Raw genomic sequence first — 20,600 nt, forward strand, 5'->3', positions numbered from 1 at the left:
CAGCGTTTAACCCATTCTGAACGGGCACCAAATTTTGGTGTCAGCATCATGTTATGCTTTACCTATTGAAAAATAGCAGATCTGCAAGCTCATATCGCGCCACCGAGTGGCGCGATACGAGCTTGTAGGTCTGCTATTTTTGAAAAATCGAAGAACGACTGACATAGAAACATGGCTTTATCAGAAAACTGTCAGGATGTAGAAGACGTTTATAGAATCTGATCTCAGGTCAGAATGGATTAAGCAGGGTGCCAGAAAAGACACGCAATTTCCTGCGAAATACCCCTCAGGGCTGTGAGACGTGCCCTCCAAACGTACTGAGACCGTCAAACACTAACACTGACGTCTTTCTGGGGGGATATCACCGTGTCACCTTGTTTCTGGTACCACGTTGCTGCTTGACCTTCTGACCTCATTGTTTTAGGCACTATGACAAAGGATACGATATTGGATCTATCATTGTACACTGTGCCATGCTCTTCTTTTTTTTTTACACTGCCCCACATTTGTTTGGGTACCACAACGATAGATGCGATAGACAGAAGCTGCATGCACAGTAGCCCCCTTTATGCACAAAGATGTAAAGCTTAGACTTTCCATTATGGTTGTGGGGGCTTGGCGTGCCCGAACCCCATGTATGTACGTAGTTATACTACCATAAAGTGTGCAATGAGCAATGCATGTAAGCCACTTAAACCCCAGCATCCTTAATGTGGGGAAGGCTTTCATAGAAAATAACAGAACACTGAAAAGCACTAGTACAGACTAGAGCCCTGAGGGACTTCACTCCGGTCACTCATATGGGGTTTAAGTGGAACATTTCACTGATTTTAAGTGACAAATAAAACGCTTTCTTGCTACATCTTGATTCTTGACATGCACAGTATGTCTTTGACATCACAGTCACACTAAACCAACTGTTGTCTAACCATTTAAACCATAAATACTTCATTGAGCGGGGTTCCCCCAGGCGTCTATGCTTGGTTCCTGCCGCACCACACACCACACCACACCACACCAAACGTCTTCCATTCCACAAGCTCACACAACGGGTCACAACCTTGTACACCCTATTATGCCATATAGCCCAGAATGGGAACATCAGTGGGTTCATGTTGGTTAACCCATTCTGAACGGGCACCCATTTTGGTGTCAGCATCATGTTGTGCTTTAGCTATTGAAAAATAGCAGATCTACAAGCTCATATCGCGCCACCGAGTGGCGCGATACGAGCTTGTAGGTCTGCTATTTTTTTGAAAAATCGAAGAACGACTGACATTTTTAGAATCTGATCTCAGGTCAGAATGGGTTCATCAGACCAGTGTGTGTCCAGTGGAAACCTCGTATGAATCTGATCTCAGGTCAGAATCGGTTAAGTGGAATTGATTTGGCAGTTATACTCTGGTCTGAAACGGAGCTGCTTCTGAGCGGAGAATACCGTAAGCGGCGCACATAGATAGGCCCACTGCGATGACCTCAACATTATGCACGTGGAGGTAAACATCAATGTCCATTCATCTTTGATGAGGCTGGGGAAATGGCCGTCTACAGTACATGTTCAACAGGTCCACTCATCCCCCTGTACTTAACCACTTAAACACCCTCAGGGCTGTATGCTATTGTCTTGGGGTTATTGTGGGGAAAGCTTTCGCTGAAAATAGCCAATCGACAAGCTCGCGACATGTAGATGTAGATTGGCTATTTTCACTATTTTCACTATTTTAATTATTATTATTATTATTGCAACAGTAGGTCGCATTTACTATGAAAACCTGAATTTCCGTGTCAGGTCACGCCTCGTGACATGACACCTCCATATATGGTCACGCCTCGTGACATCACGCCTCCCTATATGGTCACGCCTCATGACATCACGCCTCCATACATGGTCACGCCCCATGACATCACGCCTCCATATATGCATCACGTGACGCCGCCATATATGGCCACCTCCATATATGAAGATCACGACACTGACCACATCTAACCCCGGATAACCATACATGGAGAAGACTGGATCATCCCCTATATCTGGATATATGGAGCCGGCTAGCAACTCTACATCTGACCTCAAACCTTAAACCCTTAGATCTCCATATATGGAGCATACCTGTTCTGACAGTCCATACGTTGATCTGACCTCATCAAACCCTGAGCACTCAAGACATACTGTATATGGCCAGTACATAATTCATTCAATATGTTGATCTGACCCCCATGCCAAGGCGCCAGCGCTTGCCCAGCAGTCTGCCATGATGTGCCATCACCCAGGCGTATGCGTGCAAGGGTTACTGGTTATCATTATTAATATTATTATTAAAACATTGACTAATAAGATTATCCATAAGGGATAAGGCTCTGTGCGAGATAGGGCGACCAATACCTTTTCGTTTCTCAGGTGGATACCCCATAATGTCCAAAACCTTTCGTCATTCAAATTCAACAAAATCAGCTTTTGTGTGACACTGTGGTCGAAAAAACACAAAAAGTTAACCCATTCTGACCGGGCAGTGCGGGCACCCATTTTGGTGTCAGCATCATGTTATGCTTTAGCTATTTAAAAATAGCAGATCTACAAGCTCATATCGCGCCACCGAGTGGCGCGATACGAGCTTGTAGGTCTGCTATTTTTTAAAAATCGAAGAGCGACTGACATTTTTAGAATCTGATCTCAGGTCAGAATGGGTTCATCAGACCAGTGTGTGTCCGGCGGAAACCTCGTATGAATCTGATCTCGGGTCAGAATGGGTTAAAATATGGAGATAAGAGGTTTCTGCCTGACGGCAACGTTTTGTACTTTTACCCGAGTACAATTTAGAATACAGGACATGCACTTATAAGACAGTATATCTTTTTTTCATATCAGTACTTCTTCCACCACTGCTGATCCCAGGATTGTCTCCCCCTAACCCCTGGACGTCTGATGCTGTGCACCTATAGTCACCCCCCCGCCTTCCTCCACTCCCCTCTCTCCCCCAATGCCCACAGGCAACATGGAGTATGACTAATCTCACGCTCAACTCTCCGTGGTCCACACAATCACCCTGCTAAACAGGCCTCAACTGCTGTGTGTGTGTTCACACGCACATACACACACAACACAGAGGAGTGCATTAGCCTTCAGGAGGGATAGAGATAGAGCCACAGGCTCAACATCTGAGGACAGACTCAGGTGTGTGTTTGCTGCTGCAGCACCACACAATGTATGGAACAAATGGGAGCTCAGTACTTCCATTTAGGACTGGGCAATATGACAATATCACGGTTATTTCACACTTTTGCCTCAATTTTGATTAATGAAAGCCATGAGCTCACAACGTGAGTCACGATGCCGTGTGCTGTGAGCTTGTAGATTGTCTAGTTCTCGCTACTTGTGTACACCGCCATTGTGAAGGCATATATGTGTGTAGTGGTTAATCGGAACTGATCAATTTAGCCGATTATAAACAAATATGTAAATAATGTTGATTCGTTGATACGGTATACAAAATATACAAAATTATCACAAAACAAAACACTGCTTCTGTTCAAGTCGGTGATTGGTCATAATTATCAGTTTTGATGTACTTTCAGTTAACTGCCCAGGCCTAATTAGCCGGCAGGAAAGAAAAGATAGTGTATCCACAAGCTTAACATAAGCTGCACTGCAGCACGCCACAATGTACGGAAGTAATGTAAGTCGGAACAAACTAATACTGCCAGTAGCTCTCAGGAAGATCTTCATTATGCCTGGAGTCCTGCTATAAATCACAGCAATCTCAGCCCTCGATAAGATCCGACATGTGCAGTCCACCATGTGGCTTTTAACTTTAATGCATCGTCATGTTGTCTATTTACTAGTTTGTTAATTATTGGGTCTTGCTTGCCAAGCGCTGCGGACCCTAATGCTAATGTTTTTTTATTGTCGTTCAGTGTTGGAGCCCGTCTATCAGCCAGGGACCAATTTATTTTTCTTTTCTTTCTACCTAAAGTGGACTAAAATGAAGCTTTTAGTTGTTGTTTTTTCTGTTCTTTCTTCCCACTGAATTCCATACACTAGACAAGATTGAATTACGATGCCGTTATCCTATAGAGTCAGACAGAATGCCTCTAAATGTACTGCCATTAAGGATCCCTCTTATCTCTCCTCCTTTCCTTGTTATATCCACTCTTAAGCCTTATTTTCTACAAGATCTACATACAAGATCAAATTGTGAGCTTGTAGATCTGCTATTTTACTGCGAAGGTTTTCCCAGACACAATAGGGATGCTGGGGTTTAAGTGGTTTCAGTACAACAACCCTGGGGAAAGAGATGCTCTTCCAGTGGAAACTTGTCCTTAGTGCCTCAGCACCCACCATGACATTTACTGGTTTTGATCACTGGAGCCCAGCCCAAATGCCATAGAGCTCTGTATTCTCTGACACACACACACACACACACACACACACACACACACACACACACACACACGAACACACGAACGCTATAGAGGTCTGTATCCTCCCATGCATGCACACATGCACACACACACACACACACACACCATAGAACTCTGTATTCTTATCATGCGTCTGGAGCAGGCACGCACACACAGAGAGGTCTGAATTCTCACCATGCGTCGGGAGCACAGCACACACACACAGAGTCTCTCTCGCGCGCACGCACACACACACACATGCATGCACGCATACACATCTGATCGCTGGATTCGAGGACTGATCTCACCATGCGTCAGGAACACGCGCACACCATGAGCTCTGTATTCTCACCATGCTTCGGAAGCACACACACTCTCACACACACACACACACACACACACACACACACGTGCGCTCGCGCACACACACACACACACACACACACACACACACACACACACACACACACACACACACACACACACACTAATGTATTATTCACTTTGTGAATGATGAAAGGGAACCCTCGCCTCACATTACTGTGACACGCACATCCAACAAGTAAACATATGAAATATTAACGGCTGAACATCATCTCCAGTGATTGCGGAGTTATCAAATACAGCCGTACCGTCTATAAATAGTTCATAACAAAATGGGTGCTATATACCGCTCTGAAGTGTGTTAACTTCTCTTACTTCTGAGAGGCCTGCACTCTGACAACATTTGACTAAAATCTCCAGTTAATTTCCACTTTCGTGTGTTTCCACTCTTTCTCTTGCGCGCTTTCCACAGAATCCCCCCTTTCATGATTTATAATTACAGTCCGACGTGATGCTCCGTTTGACGCGTGATGAGCGGTTTCTCAAACACGCCAAGTCGGAGCTAATTCAATCTATCCTTCAGGGCTGTTTGCATTCTCCTTTTATGGGTCGATGGATAATTATTCATTATTTGTATTTCAGCGTCTAGAGTGGGAGGCAGATGAGGATAACCCACTCGACTCAATCAAATTCTATAGTAGGCTATAATAAAGCGATCCATGAGGACATTTGCGAGTGACCTCAAAATAACATTCATGTAATTAAAATGTCATGGTATTTTTTCCTTTTAAAACCTTGAAAAATATGTTTCCATAGCCGATAAATAGGAACTTATAGTAGGCCCATACTATGTTAGATTCCATTGATCCCAGCTGGAACACAATCGATTGATTGATCATTAAAACACACATGCTCTGAAAATGCACGTCCACCCATGTGACCACTTGACACGGCAGTGGTCACATGGGTGCATGGGCCGCGAACGCTTTTCGAGATTTAGTGTTCATTTAACTCAATGCACAAATGGACCCTTTGAGTCAATTTACACTCAGGATTGTTGCAGGGTGAGTAGCCTTCCTTTCAGATAACCGCACGCACCCCAGATGCACCTTGAAGCCAATAACACTGCATAATTCCACCTCAGTCATGCATATAGAACTCTGCCTGCCACATTACTGCAACGGAACATTCCCCGAGTTGTAATTACTTCCATGCAATATCCTATGAGTGTTTCACAAAGCAGCAGCGCCATAAAGACTTACTGCAAATGAGATTAGCGCCAACATTAAAATGTCACCGTCGCAGAAGAGATTTACAGTAGTAGGCCCTGCTGTGTGCACGTGCGTGTGAGAATTTTGGAGATTCGCAATCGCTCTGCTCCATAAGGATACGGTTTAGGCCTGCATGGGACACGGCAACAGACACATTCCTTCCAACAGAGAAACGCTAACATTTGACTACGACGCAATCACGGTAAAAACAAATGCCAGATTCAAACCATCTGTTGAACTCGGTGGATTATAAGCGGCTAAATAGCAACGGCGCGAGCTAATTGGAAATCTATTGCGCTGTCACCTCCCTTTCCCACGTTCACTCAAGTTCTTGGGGATCATCTGCAACCCTCCCAACCCGCCTACTCCTCAAGAGGACAAACATTAGTTAACCTCCAAAGTGTTGAGTAACTGGAAGTTGCTGGGTTGGAAACTGGCTGATCACCGGGGCCATGAGGGCCCGTGGGGAGCCGCAGGCCTGCTGCCACTGCATTGATTTAAGTTGCTGACACCAGAATTGATGAGGGATCAAGCTGGCCGCGGTCCAGGAGAAGCAGATTGTACAGGAAGAGCACAGAGAGAGAGCGAGAGAGAGAAAGAAAGAGAGAGGGGAGGGAGAGAGGGGAGAGAGGGTTAGGGAGAGAGAGAGCCAGAGAGGGAGGCCGAGAGGGGGAGAGAAACAGGGGGGGAGAGAGAGAGAGAGAGAGAGAGAGAGAGAGAGAGAGAGAGAGAGAGAGAGAGAGAGGGAAGGAGGGTGAGAGGGGAGAGAGGGTTAGGGAGAGAGAGAGCCAGAGAGGGAGGCCGAGAGGGGGAGAGAAAGAGAGAAACAGGGAGGGGGAGAGTGAGAGTAAGAGAGAGAGAGAGACAGAGACAGAGGCGGGTTAAATATCCCTATACAGAATCCATAATAGCATCTATGTTGTCTGTTCTCTGGGTGTGAATGAACTTGCCCTAACTGGTTACATACAAACTGTCCAGGTTACATACAAAAAGGTCTAAATTATCACCAGAATTCTTGCTGTGTAGCCAGCTGCCCCCCCCCCCCCTCTCCCCACACACACACACACACACACACACACACACACAAACCACAGAAACCCTTCCCTCCAGAGGAAAACAGCTGTAAGGGTAAACAACACGACTTGTTCGAACCACTGACCTTTCAATTCACACCCGTCATCTGACATGTTTCACATGTGGGTGCCGTGGCGTGCCTTGGGAAGGGGGGGGGGGGTGCTTCTCTAACATTTAATTTTTAATTTCAAAGACCCCGTGTTTGTTATGCTTTGGGCCCTAAAGCATAACAAACAGGGGGTCTTTGAATTAGAAAAAAAGGCCTAAGGTTTAGGGGCACATAACTCCGAGAGTGTACATTTGGCTTCCATTTGTACACTCTCTGAGTTACAGGCCTGCTAGCGTTGTTTTGGTTCCTATCCATCCTATCCACAGCACTTTGAGAACCATGGCCTTGAGGGAATGGGGGAGGTGTGTGTGGGGGGCACGTACTGGTATTCAGTATTCTGTATTGATCTGTTTGGCTCTGCTGTGACACTTTACACCATGGCTTGAGAGTTATACTCCCAACACAGCAATTTGCCAAACATATAACATGAACATTATAGTATAATGTTAATATAGTACGTATGTTGTCATTATATGAAGACATTGGAGAGGTCATACATAATAATGTCTGTTTTAACACAGGTTCTGAGTGACCAGAATCAGAATGCATGAAGAAACCAGAACCTCTGCCCATGCAGGGCCCACATCAACTTGTGGGTGTGACACAACAAAAGGGACTATAGCAAACTGGGCACAGCCGCTGCAATGGTAACATACAGCCAGGGGATGTCAGCTCTCTCACTCACACACACACACACGCACGCACACGCACGCACGCACGCACAACGAGAGAGAGAGAGAGAGAGAGAGAGAGAGAGAGAGAGAGAGAGGATGCGTTTACACACATGTGTAGCCTACATGGATTGCACTCATGGTACAAAGACAATTGATGCAACTCACATTTTCCACACTACCACCCATGAACCAAAACATTTCGGGTTATTGCAATGCATGATCAATTTCACTAAATGGGAATAATTTCTTGTTTTCATTGCACAAAATATGCGGACGGTGGACCTCAATAAGATTCCTTACAGAAATAATTAAATGACTTAACAATGACAGTTAAGTAGCGTAGCACTGTAGCACACACACACAATGTGTATTCTGTTGTTTATTTCCGTGTGTTAATTTAGTATTCTATTGCTTCTTTTCATGTGTGTGTGTATAATCATTCTGATTCTGATGTAATTCAACCAATTAACAGTTACACGCCAGGCTGGTCGATCATTTATCACCGATAAAAGTTAATGAAGGAGAATGGCAGATGAAAGCTTACCTTCGACAGCCCATACGACAGAGAACGCAAGGCTGCAAGCCCACAGCAAGTAATCCATTGTCATAAAACGAGATCTTGCAACATGAATAAAGGTGTTAGGTGTACAGACTGGACGCTTTGTGGATGGAGAGACTGGAGATCTTACTGGGAAAAAAACACACACGTCCAGATAAACCTAAACCACCGCAGCGGTTGGAGGTTCATTCACTCCTAAACAACTCTCATGTCTTCAGTTTAGCAAGGCGGGGATGGAATGGAACCTTAATTCAACCATCCCGTAAAAAAAAAAAAAGAGAGGGGGAAAAAATCCAAATATCACCAACGCGTTTTGCTTTTCATTTAAACAATCCTGTATAATCCCAATGAGGAATGAATAACACACAACGATCCGATGCCACGGACCCCGGCTACAAAGCAAGCCCCCTTTCTCATTCGCCTTTATTGCACTTTATACCGAGCAATCTAAAGCATTTCCCCCCCCCCGAGGGCTCCTCTGTTTATTTTCAATTCGTTGCCTTATTTCGCCAAATTCATAGGTCCGAACCTTTTTTTGTTCTACCCGAAATAAACGCGCAGTAAATCCACTTTGGCAATGGCAAGTCAGTCCGTGGCGTGTATAGCTGACTGACTGTTGCTCCTGGAGGAGGAGTGTGTGTGTATGACTGACTGACTATGTGTGTGTGTGTGTGTGTGTGTGTGTGCGTCGGAATGGCAAGAAGAGGAAAGCGGAGGGGGGTTGGGGGGGGGGGGGGGGGGGCGTGAGTGAGGGGGAGTGTGGGGGGGGGTTATGGGGCAGCTGCCAACTAATAACCCTCCCTGGCTACTCGGTCTCGAACCAACATTCAGGTCACACTCACTCCTCCGGGAGCCTAGGCAGGCGGGCAGGCAGACTACCAGGGTCCGTGGCCGTGGGCACCAGCCGTCTGTGGTGGTTTGAATTCATCGGAACACATTTTTTGGATACATTTTCGGGTTCTAATAAATGAACTGTGCTTGCATGAGCATGCATGGGAATATCAATAAGCCTTGATTTCGGTGGAGAGATAGCGCCTCCCACAGGCCCCTGGGTGCATTGTGAGTGCATTCTCTGTATCTTCTTAGTCCGCGGATGATTATTTATTTATAATATATACCGGTATCATGGTATGGTTGGCTTATCTGTTATTCGATGCAGCGGGATAAGTGCTTGTTCCGGCGGGGGACTAATATTGGCTAAATGTAATCTGTAATTAGTAATAACGTCATAAATAATTGTCATGTTTCAGTGTATTTTGCGCTCTCTCTCTGCACCGTGCCTTTATATTTCTCTGTAGGTCTCTTTTTCTCTCTTTTTAAAGTGCATTACCGCCCGCCTAGCCCGTCGTCGGGTCCTTTGTCCCTCATCACGGACTCCAGTAGCGTGTTCTGTTGCTGGCTGCCAGGGCATGGCTGCATTCATCTCATGGTGCGTCCAGACAAGGCACCCCTTCACACTGCTAATTCATCTGTCTGCCACCGCCCCGCGACTCCAGTCGACATCCAGTCAGCCACACAGCCCACTCGCACATCACAGCAGCACCCCTAACCTCCACACAGCCCTCTAACCCCACACTATCCCGCAACAGCTATCCGATAGCCATGCACTCCTATGTAAACCTATAGTAAACCCCCATCAGACAGTCAGCACAGTATTTATCTACAGATATTATATGGTTCTCAAACTTTACTGTACTTATTTCTGTGTACAACTTAACAGAACATTTCGTAGCCACAATTAAATAGGCGATACATGCTCTCAACGTGGCTACTGGCTAATGTTCCCCTCCAGTATGCTGGGGGGGGCGCATGTGGATAATTTAAAGGACCCTCAGTTTAGTATGTAGGGTTAGGAACTTAGGGTAATACATTATGTATTACGCAGCGGACACGAACCATAACCATTGTGGGTCCGCTTGGTTCCATTTGTACACTCTTGGAGTCACAGACCTGTAAGGGCCCATTTGGTTCCGAATCCCTGTCTATCAATCATTTGTACTCCCCCCTCAAGGACCCCTGGGGTTCCCTCATGGGCCCGGACGGAGTGGACCCCACTTTGAATATTCCTACTCTAACATCCGCCAACTCAACCCATACCTCCCATGAACACATCCCCTGAACCCCCCTCCCCCTCATGCCAAGCCCTGCTATATGCGTAATAACTCAAGACCCCCAACCCGACCCCTTCCTTCACATGACCCACACATCCCACACATCTTGGATATATACCCCCCCCCCCCCCCCCCCAAAGCAGAGAACTTCACCCACACAACTCTCTGTGGGTGAGCCCCCCCCCCTTCCTCCTTTTGTACCCCGGCTTTGTGCACTAATTAACTACAGTTCAGTTCCCAGCAGGCTTTGGGTCAGCCTCCACTATAGAACCAGTGATGGACGGCTCCTAAACTAGCCAACAAACTATATGAAACTAAAAAGGCACAAAAATAAAAAATAATATGATGATACTCAGCTTCTCGGCAGAATCAATGGAGTCATTGTTAGCAGGGGCCACACAAACTAGCGCTGGTAGTGAAAAGGGAGAGAGAAGCTGCTTGGAATAAATTCTGGCACAGTTTGGACTCCAAGCGGGCGCTTTCGCTGTGTGGGACTTTTTCTAATTAATTGTTCAAGGTCTTTCACTGACAACAGCTGGCTTTCCCCCCCTTATATAGGGTGTTTATGTACAGTGAATGAAGTGAACACGCGAACAATGCAAGTTGGACTGAATGCTTTCGCCTGGTGTCTAAAACAATATGGCTACCTAACACATAACTTGACTTCTTAATGCTCTTATGCAGGGACATCCTCCTGACATCCTGCAAGCAGCCATTTCTTTGCTCATTAGGTCTATTGACGTCAAGAAAAAAAAAGAAAAAAACAGTGATATGCATTTTGGCTTAGTTTATACATTAAGCTTCTGATATAAGATATACAATTCCAACATTTTATTGCTTATGTTTGCAATAACAGTTTATTATAATGCACGATACATTCAGCAATTTAAACATGCCAGCTGTGTCAACTTTGTTTGCAGAGGGTTAGCTGACGCCAGTGACAAAACTGAAATTGAAACTTTATTGTCACAATCACAAGTTTGCAGGTGCGAAAGAGCGGGTGAAAATGAGTTTTAGAGATATTGGCAGCAGATATAAATAGCATCAGATATGGAATCACAGTCTCATGTGCAGTTGAGAGACGCCACTCAGCAGCATATATCAAATATTTAAAGTGTATACATAAGTGATGGTGCCAGTGTGTTGAGCAGACAGATGACATTATAGTCTAGTAAAGTTGTTCTCAAAGTGGCGTCCAGGGGGACCCACAGCAGTCCTTGAAAGGGTTCTAGGGGGTCCCCACTCCCAAGCTAAATGTCTGATAGTTAGGAACCAAATGTACCCTTACATGTCTGTAACTCACAGTGTATACATGGAACCAAATGGAACCTTATAGGTTGGAGTTACTTAACCGTGGTGCCATGTACATGCAAACGTGCGGACACACAGACACATGCACACACTCGGATTGACCAGTCTTTCATACCTTCCTGACATTTCACTGGGATATGCCTGTATTTGTGTAAAAAAAAAAGAAAAAGAAGAAACATAAAAGCTATGTACTGCAGACGCATATTTTATTTTAGATTTAACAACCTTCAAGCATTATTCAACTATTTTCAATGTATGGCACATCATTTGAAAGCTTTACAATCTGCACTTTACAAAAGAGATCATGCCCTACTTGGGGACCAAAACACCAGCTGTTGTCACAATTATCTTTGCCAACTAGAGTTTTGAGTGTGGATCATGACAGCAAACCAGTCCAATGTCCAAAATCTTGAAGTTTTGTAGTGCCTCTAAATAAAATGCTAACCGATTCACACACCAACAGTGGAGGAAACCATGCAATGCCTGCTTGCTGATCGGGAGCAGTTAGGTGTTCAGTGTCAAGGACACTTTGACACTCACACAGGGGGAGCCAAAGGAACCTTCCGTTTCCCAAGGGGCTGCTGTCTGCTGTAGCTCCTGAGCCACTGCCACTGCCACCCGTTGGATTCATCTCATTGTCTCCACCAGGCCGAAGGCATGGGGGGAGAGTATGTTTTGCACTCCGTCCGTCCGTCCGTGTGTGTGTGTGTGTCCGTCCGTCCGTGTGTGTGTCCGTGAGCAGCTAATCTCGGCCACCGTTAACCCGGTCCATGCCAAATTTTGCACACACACTCCCTGGATGCCAACGATGAACCTCTGCCCCAAAAATTCCAGAACGGCCTGTTATAGCGCCAACAGGAGGCCGCTTTGTGCAAAACAAGTTTTTGCACAGTACACCTACAGATTTTGGCAAATTGGTACACATCTCTCTAGAGCCATTCAACGAAACGGGTCTTTCAGATTTCTCAGACTCCATCCTGATTGGTTAAGATTGGCTTCCAAAGTTCACAGGAGTGCTCAGTTTCAAACAAAATGCTGCAAATCATGAACACGTGATTTCCGTGAAATTGTGCACGCACATTCCCACTAGGCCGAGGAAGAAATGCCACATGAACAATTTCAACTCAGCCTCAAGGTGGCGCTATAACTGGCCGAAAAGTGTTTTTACCTCTAATTTACTTTTGTTGCCCTTTTATCCAACCACCAGATGAAGGCAAGCTGCAATGTCCTACATACCTATCCTGGTGGAGACCTGTGCCCAGAAGGGCACTTTTTCTAGTTTTGAAATGTGGTGTGCCAGTGCCGGGGGAACAAACTACATTAATTTGAATCTATTTGGCTCCCCAAACGATATACTAATAAGAAGCTAATGTATTGGTGCCTTAAAGACTAGATAGACTAGATATAGGGGCCTTTTGACCCCCACCTACAGCCTGGAGTGACATTCCAATTCAAAACTGTCCCAAGCTGCTGTCTCACTCTCTACTGAGACGTGTGCTGCTTGAGATGTTGCTCTGTGACGGTCAGGGAGAATAAAGAATCTGAGCTTTGGAGTTCTCTCTCCGTTCCTGTTGCAGAAATGAGAAATGAGTCCTAGGCTCAGGGGGGGAAATACATATTTTACAGAGCGTGGAGAGCAGACGAGAAGAGTGGAGGAAGAGGCAGAGGAAATAAAGAGGCAAGCGATAAGATGGCAGCAGGGAGATATGTGAGGGCATCTTCACAGATCTTCTGCAAACTGCTGCTGAATTAGGTAGTTATTGTACTGTACTGTGCTATTTGTGACTGACTGAGTAGATCGATCGATATGGACATACAGACCTTCCGCAAGAAATTCAGTCTCCAGAGGCAGCACAACATTTGAGGTTCAGATTCTGTAAAAGAGCATGTAAGATACAGCAAAGGTAGCGACAAAAAAAAAGGACTAATAATAATAATTTCACAAAAAAACACAATAAAAAATGAACCAAAGTATACAACAGTATACAATATACATCATTGGGCGACGAGTCCCCTCTATTCGCTCCGGACTCTGGCGACCCTTCTTACTCCGTGCCAGCTTACTCCGTGACACCCATCTCACTTAGGTCTTCTTTGGCCTCCCTCCTCTTCCTCTTTACACCTTCTGGCATCCAGTCCATTGCCACACTTGCCAGTCTCTCTCTTTAGTCCGAGTACATGCACAGCCCTTCTCCTGTCAGAGACAATGTCAGATAGTGGTGCTACCCCTGCCCTTCTCATCACCTCCTCATTGGTGAATGGTGATGTAGTCTCTCCATGAGATCTTCAAACGTCGGTGGAAGACATCCAACCTGTTGGTGATGCTGGCTGTCCACGTCTCACAGGCGTAGGACGCTGTTGGGATGACCACTGACATATAGAAGCGTAGCTTGGTGGCCGTATAGTGATGGCTTTGGACGACCAGATGTTGCAGAGCAGTTGGAACACTCCTGCAGCTTTGCCGATTCTGATTCGCACGTCTTTCTCCACATTCACTGTGTTTGAGATGTTACTTCCGAGATAAGTGAAGTTGTCAATGTAAGTTGGCATGTTCATCTAGAGGACATGGAGATTGGAGATTGGAGATTGCAGCCCCCTCCCCACTTGATGCCAATGTTTACCCCAGTGACGGACTTCCTCAGTCAGTCAGTGCATGCATGCATGCATGTGTGCGTACGTGCATGCGTGCATGAATACTCAATGCCTGCGTGAACACATGCATGATGGTGTATGTGTATGAAAAGGTTTCCAATACCTTACACATTTAATTATGCTTGCAGCATATGTCATGAGTTAAGAATTCACCATTGTAATCCAAGCTAATTATAAGAATGTTCTTTATTGATCCCTGAAGGGAGGTTGTGTGGTGGGGTAATTAAGCATGACTCACAACCCCCATACGGCATATACGAATCCAATAACGAATCTAATAGATACGAGTGCTTCCACAGTAGATGTCTACAAGATAAGAGTGACAATATGAAGGGGGAAGTTGAAAGGAAAGCTCATGTTGCTAAAAAACCAAATCATAAAACAAAGACAAATTCACAGAATTGCCTTTCTTTAGGCTGACAGATGTCTGACAACCAGAGTAATATCGGTAGACAAACAATGAGAAAATGAAAGTGATAATAAGAGATGCAACAATAAAATAAATAGAGTAGTGGTTCTCAAAGGATCCTTGGAGAGGTCCCAGGGGGTCCCCAGCAAAATGAGTTAATGTACACAAACACAAGCATCAACATCTGTTTAACCACCCCAATCTACAAGCTGAAAATGTGTGTTGCGATGTGACGCGTTGTGAGCTTATAGATCTGCCATTTTCAAAGAGTCCAAAGGCAAATGCAGATCAATGTGTAGGTCTGTAACATGGAAAATCTCTGAGAGTGATAACTGCTGAAATATGGGGTTTGAGTGGCGTTGAGGTAAAACCACCACCACCACTTCCTGGCAGAGGTTCTCCTGGTTTGGCCAGAGTTATGCTGATTTGTGCATATCTGCAGGGATATGGATGCACCTCATGGCTGTGCCAGTAGTACCATGCTGACTGAGAGGGCACTCACTTGGCCTAAACCACCGTGGCTATAGGTGGCCCAGCCTTCATCCAATCAGTATACAGAGGGGCCTTCCGCCAATCATGATCGAGCGGGACGGGCCTTGGTGTGCGAGCTGTTGGTCTGTTGCGTCACGTGTCCCCCCCCCCCCCCCCCCGTACACATAACGCATGTGCACATGTTGTTACCGGGGCAGACTTCACCACTTTTCAACCTATCTTCATATAATTGGTCCTCACCAATAATCATGAAAGAAATGGCGCAATTTTTTTTCTACTCGGTCTGTGTCTCATAGGAGGGCTGTGGGCAGTTCAGAAACCGTCCTCCAGTGACATCATCGATGGGGAATACAAGCTAATAGAAACTGCAGGCTTTCTAGTCCTGAAAAGTTTCAATGCGAAAATGGAAGCCATCGTTCTCACTAAACATTCTTGTAAAAAAAAATCTTGTTTAAAAAAGAATCTGCCTAATGATGATGTGACTGGAACCAGAAGTAAAAGTAGTCAATATGCAGCAGCAGAACTTTTACGTTTTCAATTTTGTCAAAATGTCCTATGTTGCGATGTGGCGGTTATCTACAAGCTGGTTAGCCTCAGGACCGCAGGGGGTTTGTTTAAAAAAAAGAAACAAGAATGACTCAGTCATAACTGTCAGATGCAGAAAGCTCTTGTTTATGAAGATCTACAGTATAATCAGTTTGTGTGCCGCAGCCTCTAGCTGCCTCAGCTCACGGCGTTCAGAGTATGCAGGGTTTAATTCAGGCTACAAGTTTGTAGATCAGCTATTTCCCAGTAGGCAAAGTATAAAATAGGGCTTCATTAGTTAATTTATGTTTAATAAAACGTAAAGTTTTCAAATAATTTTAGTGGAGTAAAAAGTACAACATATTTGCCTTGTAATGTATTGAAATGAACATACTGGTACTCAAGTAACTAAAGATTAGCTCCAAATTGTAGGCTACTTAACCTGCCATACCCGTCTTTAGATGGGTTCAAAAGGTTATCTCTTACCAGCCAAGCCCGTCTTGCGGTGGGTTACGACACTACTTTAAGGCAGGCCTCTTACGGCACCATCTATGACCTGACACGGCATCCATCTTGAAACGAACAAGAGAAAACAAAAATAGTCGAAAAACGGCCATCCGATCTCCAAAGAGTCCCATAATGGCTGCGATCTTCAGCGGAGTACATCTCCGAACTAATCCTCTGATTTGGTGATGAGATGAGATAGATGAGATGAAGTCAGCCATGGTTCACATGACACTCGTACTTCACGAGCGTCATGGCTTAACTTCCGCCTGTTTTACGCGATCGCTACATTTACATTGTAAACGTGTACATAAACATTCAGATTTAAAATATAAAGTACTCACCACATGTGCCACGGGTGTTAGAAATGTACTGGTACAGCGATTAGCATTGCTGCATCCGCATTGTTTAATAAAAGGCATTTTTATCCGAGCAGTTCTTTTGCCATTGGCTTTCAACTACGCGCCCCTATCGGTCGGGAGGAGTGTGGCATTGGGTGTGTTCGATATAGGCACACTGACCGCACTGCCTATACAGACTAATAGGCGAGTGCGCTCCTGGTGTGCAACTGTATATTTCCCAAACGAACCCCGTTTGAGAAAAGTAGTCGGGCCGGGTGCTCGGATAAAAATGCTTTTTATTAAACAACGCAGGATGCAGCAATGCTAATCGCTGTACCAGCAAATTTCTAACACCCGTGGCACATGTAGCGAGGACTTTATATTTGAAATCTGAATGTTTATGTACACGTTAACTGACTTCAGTTGCGTCATCACTGTCATGATAATCATGAGTCATGTTTCAGGGCTAAGCATAAAGTATGCTCTTAGGATGGCACATCGCTCCGGTTAGCAAGCCCGAGACAAGAGCTCACATGGGGGGGGGGATATAGGAGAGAAAGGCACAGCCCTTCTAGCTGGTCGGTGCATGTGCCTGTCCAGTGGAGAGATAATCTGGGGGGCAATACGGTTGAACCTCCTTGGAAAGCATTACCCCCCCCAGACCCGTTGCCAGGGGAAACCCCCTCGCTGTCAGGTAAAAAGAAACGGCTGGTGAGTGAGGCCATGTGAGGAGGCCCATGGGTGTACAGCAGTACAGTGGGTCCTAAATGGAGCGCCGAGTCTTACTGGTGTGCCGTGAGACAAGTCCAGGTGTTCCTTGGAATTGTGTGCCGACCATGCAATATTATCACAATACACTGAATACAACACGTTCTTTTGTATATGTAGCAGTAGTAAACTCTAATATCTCCCTCAGCCAAGGGAGAATATACCCAGTTAGGCTAGTGGTTTAGATGTTGGCTTCCCTTGTGGGAGACCTGGGTGCAAAATATGTATGGATATTTATTTTGTTTTTACAATACGAGTACTTTTCCTAAAAATATTTACAATATTACAACACAACATTGTGAGCTTGACTATATTCAATTTCTCACGCTTTGAATGTGGGTGTCTTGAGAAAGTTGAGATGTTGCCTTGCCCATTGGTGTGTGCACAACGTGGCGCTTGTAGATCAGCCATTTTCTCTCTAGTTTGGGTCTTGGGTAATCTAATCTAATTTCTCTTTTGGGCCTTGAGCTAAGAAGTCTGGGAACCCTTGGTCTACACTACAGTACAGTGAGTACACCACCTTCCTCAGGACAACACACTGTCAGCAACAGCCTGGGACTGCAATGCACATGGGAGCAGGCAGCAACTAAAACTGTCCAGAAGACTGGGGGGAAATTGTGTGAATTTCTTATTTGCTAACGACAACAGAAAAACAACATCGGGCCCCCACAGATGTGAGGTAGTGCAGTATTGGCATTTTGCTTCATTGACAGCTAAGATAATGATACATGATTATGTTCAGAGCGGGGAACTAGCCTGAGGCCATGGATACTGCTGGGCTTTTCATAATAATGCACACAGCATGCTGGACCGCGGCGCACCCAGCACAGATTGATGAAATATGAATTGGCATCTGTGAACAAGATCATTTGTCTGACTGAGGCCAGCCCTTGAGCTATATCACTCATAAACCTGCAGTCAATGTCAGCCACGTGCACTGCGTGTGCAACACTGAGTTCAACCAAATGTCAGCAGGATTATAATCGTCTAATAATGGGTGGAAACCTCCAAAACCTTTCATGTTTTTAATTATTTTAAAAAACATTTAAAAAATTGTGAAAATAGCCGATCTATAAGCTTAAACGTCTCGCATCACGAGGCGTTGTGAGATTATAGATCTGCTGTTTTCGCTACTTCTTCATAGAAATATGAAGATACAAGGTTTCTGACCTTAAATCCTATACTGCTAATCAGTGGAAACATCGCTTGCTATTCCACCTCTGGCACCTCATACCAGATTCATTGATCAGGGAAAACCATTTATATTGAGGTTGCACTGAACAAAGCTCGAGCGGTGTAATAATTAGTCCCTCCTCGTGTCGAAAACAAAGCAATGTACAGCGACAGCACGTTAACAACGGCTCCATTTGTTTTACAGAGTTATTTTTCCGTTCGAATTATTCACAGGAGGTTTTTTATTGATGATTCACCACATTCTGCAATTTTCCCACCATTCTCCTTCTCCATTATTCATCCCCTCCTACTTTTTAATCTCCTGTGAGCTGACTCAGAACCCGGGCTTTTCCATTTGGAGACTGTTACTCCTCTATGCCCATGTCTATAACATTGATTAAGTGGGCCTCGGTGGACAGGGGGATTACATTGGGGGGTCTATCTGAAATGGCATTTCAGAGTGTTTTGTCTTTTTCCCTATTGCTGAGCTTAGTTTTTTTGTTATTTAGATAAACTTGGCCCGGGGCGCGCCTTGCATAGTTGATTTTCAGACGTGTATTTGTATATGTTCACGTGGGGTCTGTTTGCTGCAACTTCACAATGACTGGCCTTGGTTTTGGTTGCTAATTCCCAGTGTGTTTACATACCTCACCAGTCCAGACTGCCAGCCAGCTGAGCTCCCACAGGAAAACAGTAAAGCGGGCAGATAGTCGTACAAGCGAATGAATAGACACAATCGGGCTTTTCATCAACTGAGACACAGTGAGGAAATGGTCAAAATGAGACTGAAACGAAGTAAATTTAAGAAGGCAGTCTGAGAGACAGCACACCTTCTGCTATATCTTTTCTCTCTCTCTCAAAGTTATTTGAAGCAGACATTGGACAGAAGAAGACAGAAGACAGAAGAAGAAGAAATAGTTCCTTGGTTGAGTGCAACTTAAGACAGACTTGTGCACTTGTGAGACAATAAAGTCCACCTTGACTATGAGACATAGAACCTCAGTGATAGTGAGTAACAGGCTCTGTTGTAATATGTCGTTATATATATAACCTTTCGTGACCAGTGGGACCAACCCTAGCTGGGCATGTTGTTGGGCACTGGGCACTGACCAGGCCTTGTGGTTAGAGTGTCCGCCCTGAGACTGGGTTCAATCCCTGGCCCGGGTCATGCCTCCCTGCTTGACACTCAGCATCAAGGGTTTTATTGGGGGTAAGTCCCTGCGACATACTAGCGTCATGTCTAGGGGGTGTACTTGTACATCAAGCTGCCTCACGCTACAGAAACAGGAGATAGGCTCCTGCCCTATGGGCCTCGTGGCTCGGCAAGGCTACTGACTTACTTACTGGGCACTGACTGACTGACTGACTACCCTTATACAGTATATCCAATTCAATTCCTCATATATTCCTCGTAGACTGAAGAAAAAAAAAAGGAAAAAAAAATCTGTATTCACTTTAAGCATAGCTCAGGTTCTCACCAGACATATGGTTTTATGTTTTCTATTGAAAAATAGCAGATCTACAAGCTCATATCGCGCCACCGAGTGGCGCGATACGAGCTTGTAGGTCTGCTATTTTTGAAAAATCGAAGAACGACTGATATTTTTTAGAATCTGATCTCAGGTCAGAATGGGTTCATCAGACCAGTGTGTGTCCGGCGGAAACCTCGTATGAATCTGATCTCAGGTCAGAATGGGTTAAGCCCAATCAATGTCCTATTTTGTATTTTTTACTTTCATATACACACAATTGTGACAGCGATGCTGACCTGGACTTCATTCTCCTTGAATCTTTTGATGAAACTCTAATCAGATGTTTCAGTTTAGAGAGCCAACGCATCTGGCACCAGAACTAACACACTGTAATATAGTGTCGTCTTGAAACCACAGACATGTAGTGTTGCCA

At 45.1% G+C, this 20,600-nt stretch overlaps 1 pseudogene across 1 annotated transcript in view; it reads right to left on the reverse strand.

The window, feature by feature from the left end:
* LOC310871353 (ephrin type-B receptor 3-like) overlaps positions 1–8,980 on the reverse strand; it is a 66,631-nt pseudogene extending 57,651 nt beyond the window's left edge. Inside the window, exon 1 of the transcript XR_014571086.1 lies at positions 8,395–8,980. The product of XR_014571086.1 is annotated as an ephrin type-B receptor 3-like (transcript). The remainder of the gene's footprint in view (positions 1–8,394) is intronic.
* Positions 8,981–20,600: the final 11,620 nt, after the last annotated feature.

The sequence above is a fragment of the Protomyctophum parallelum genome (assembly GCF_964188405.1).
Source record: "Protomyctophum parallelum genome assembly, chromosome: 14".
Classification (NCBI taxonomy): Eukaryota; Metazoa; Chordata; class Actinopteri; order Myctophiformes; family Myctophidae; genus Protomyctophum; species Protomyctophum parallelum.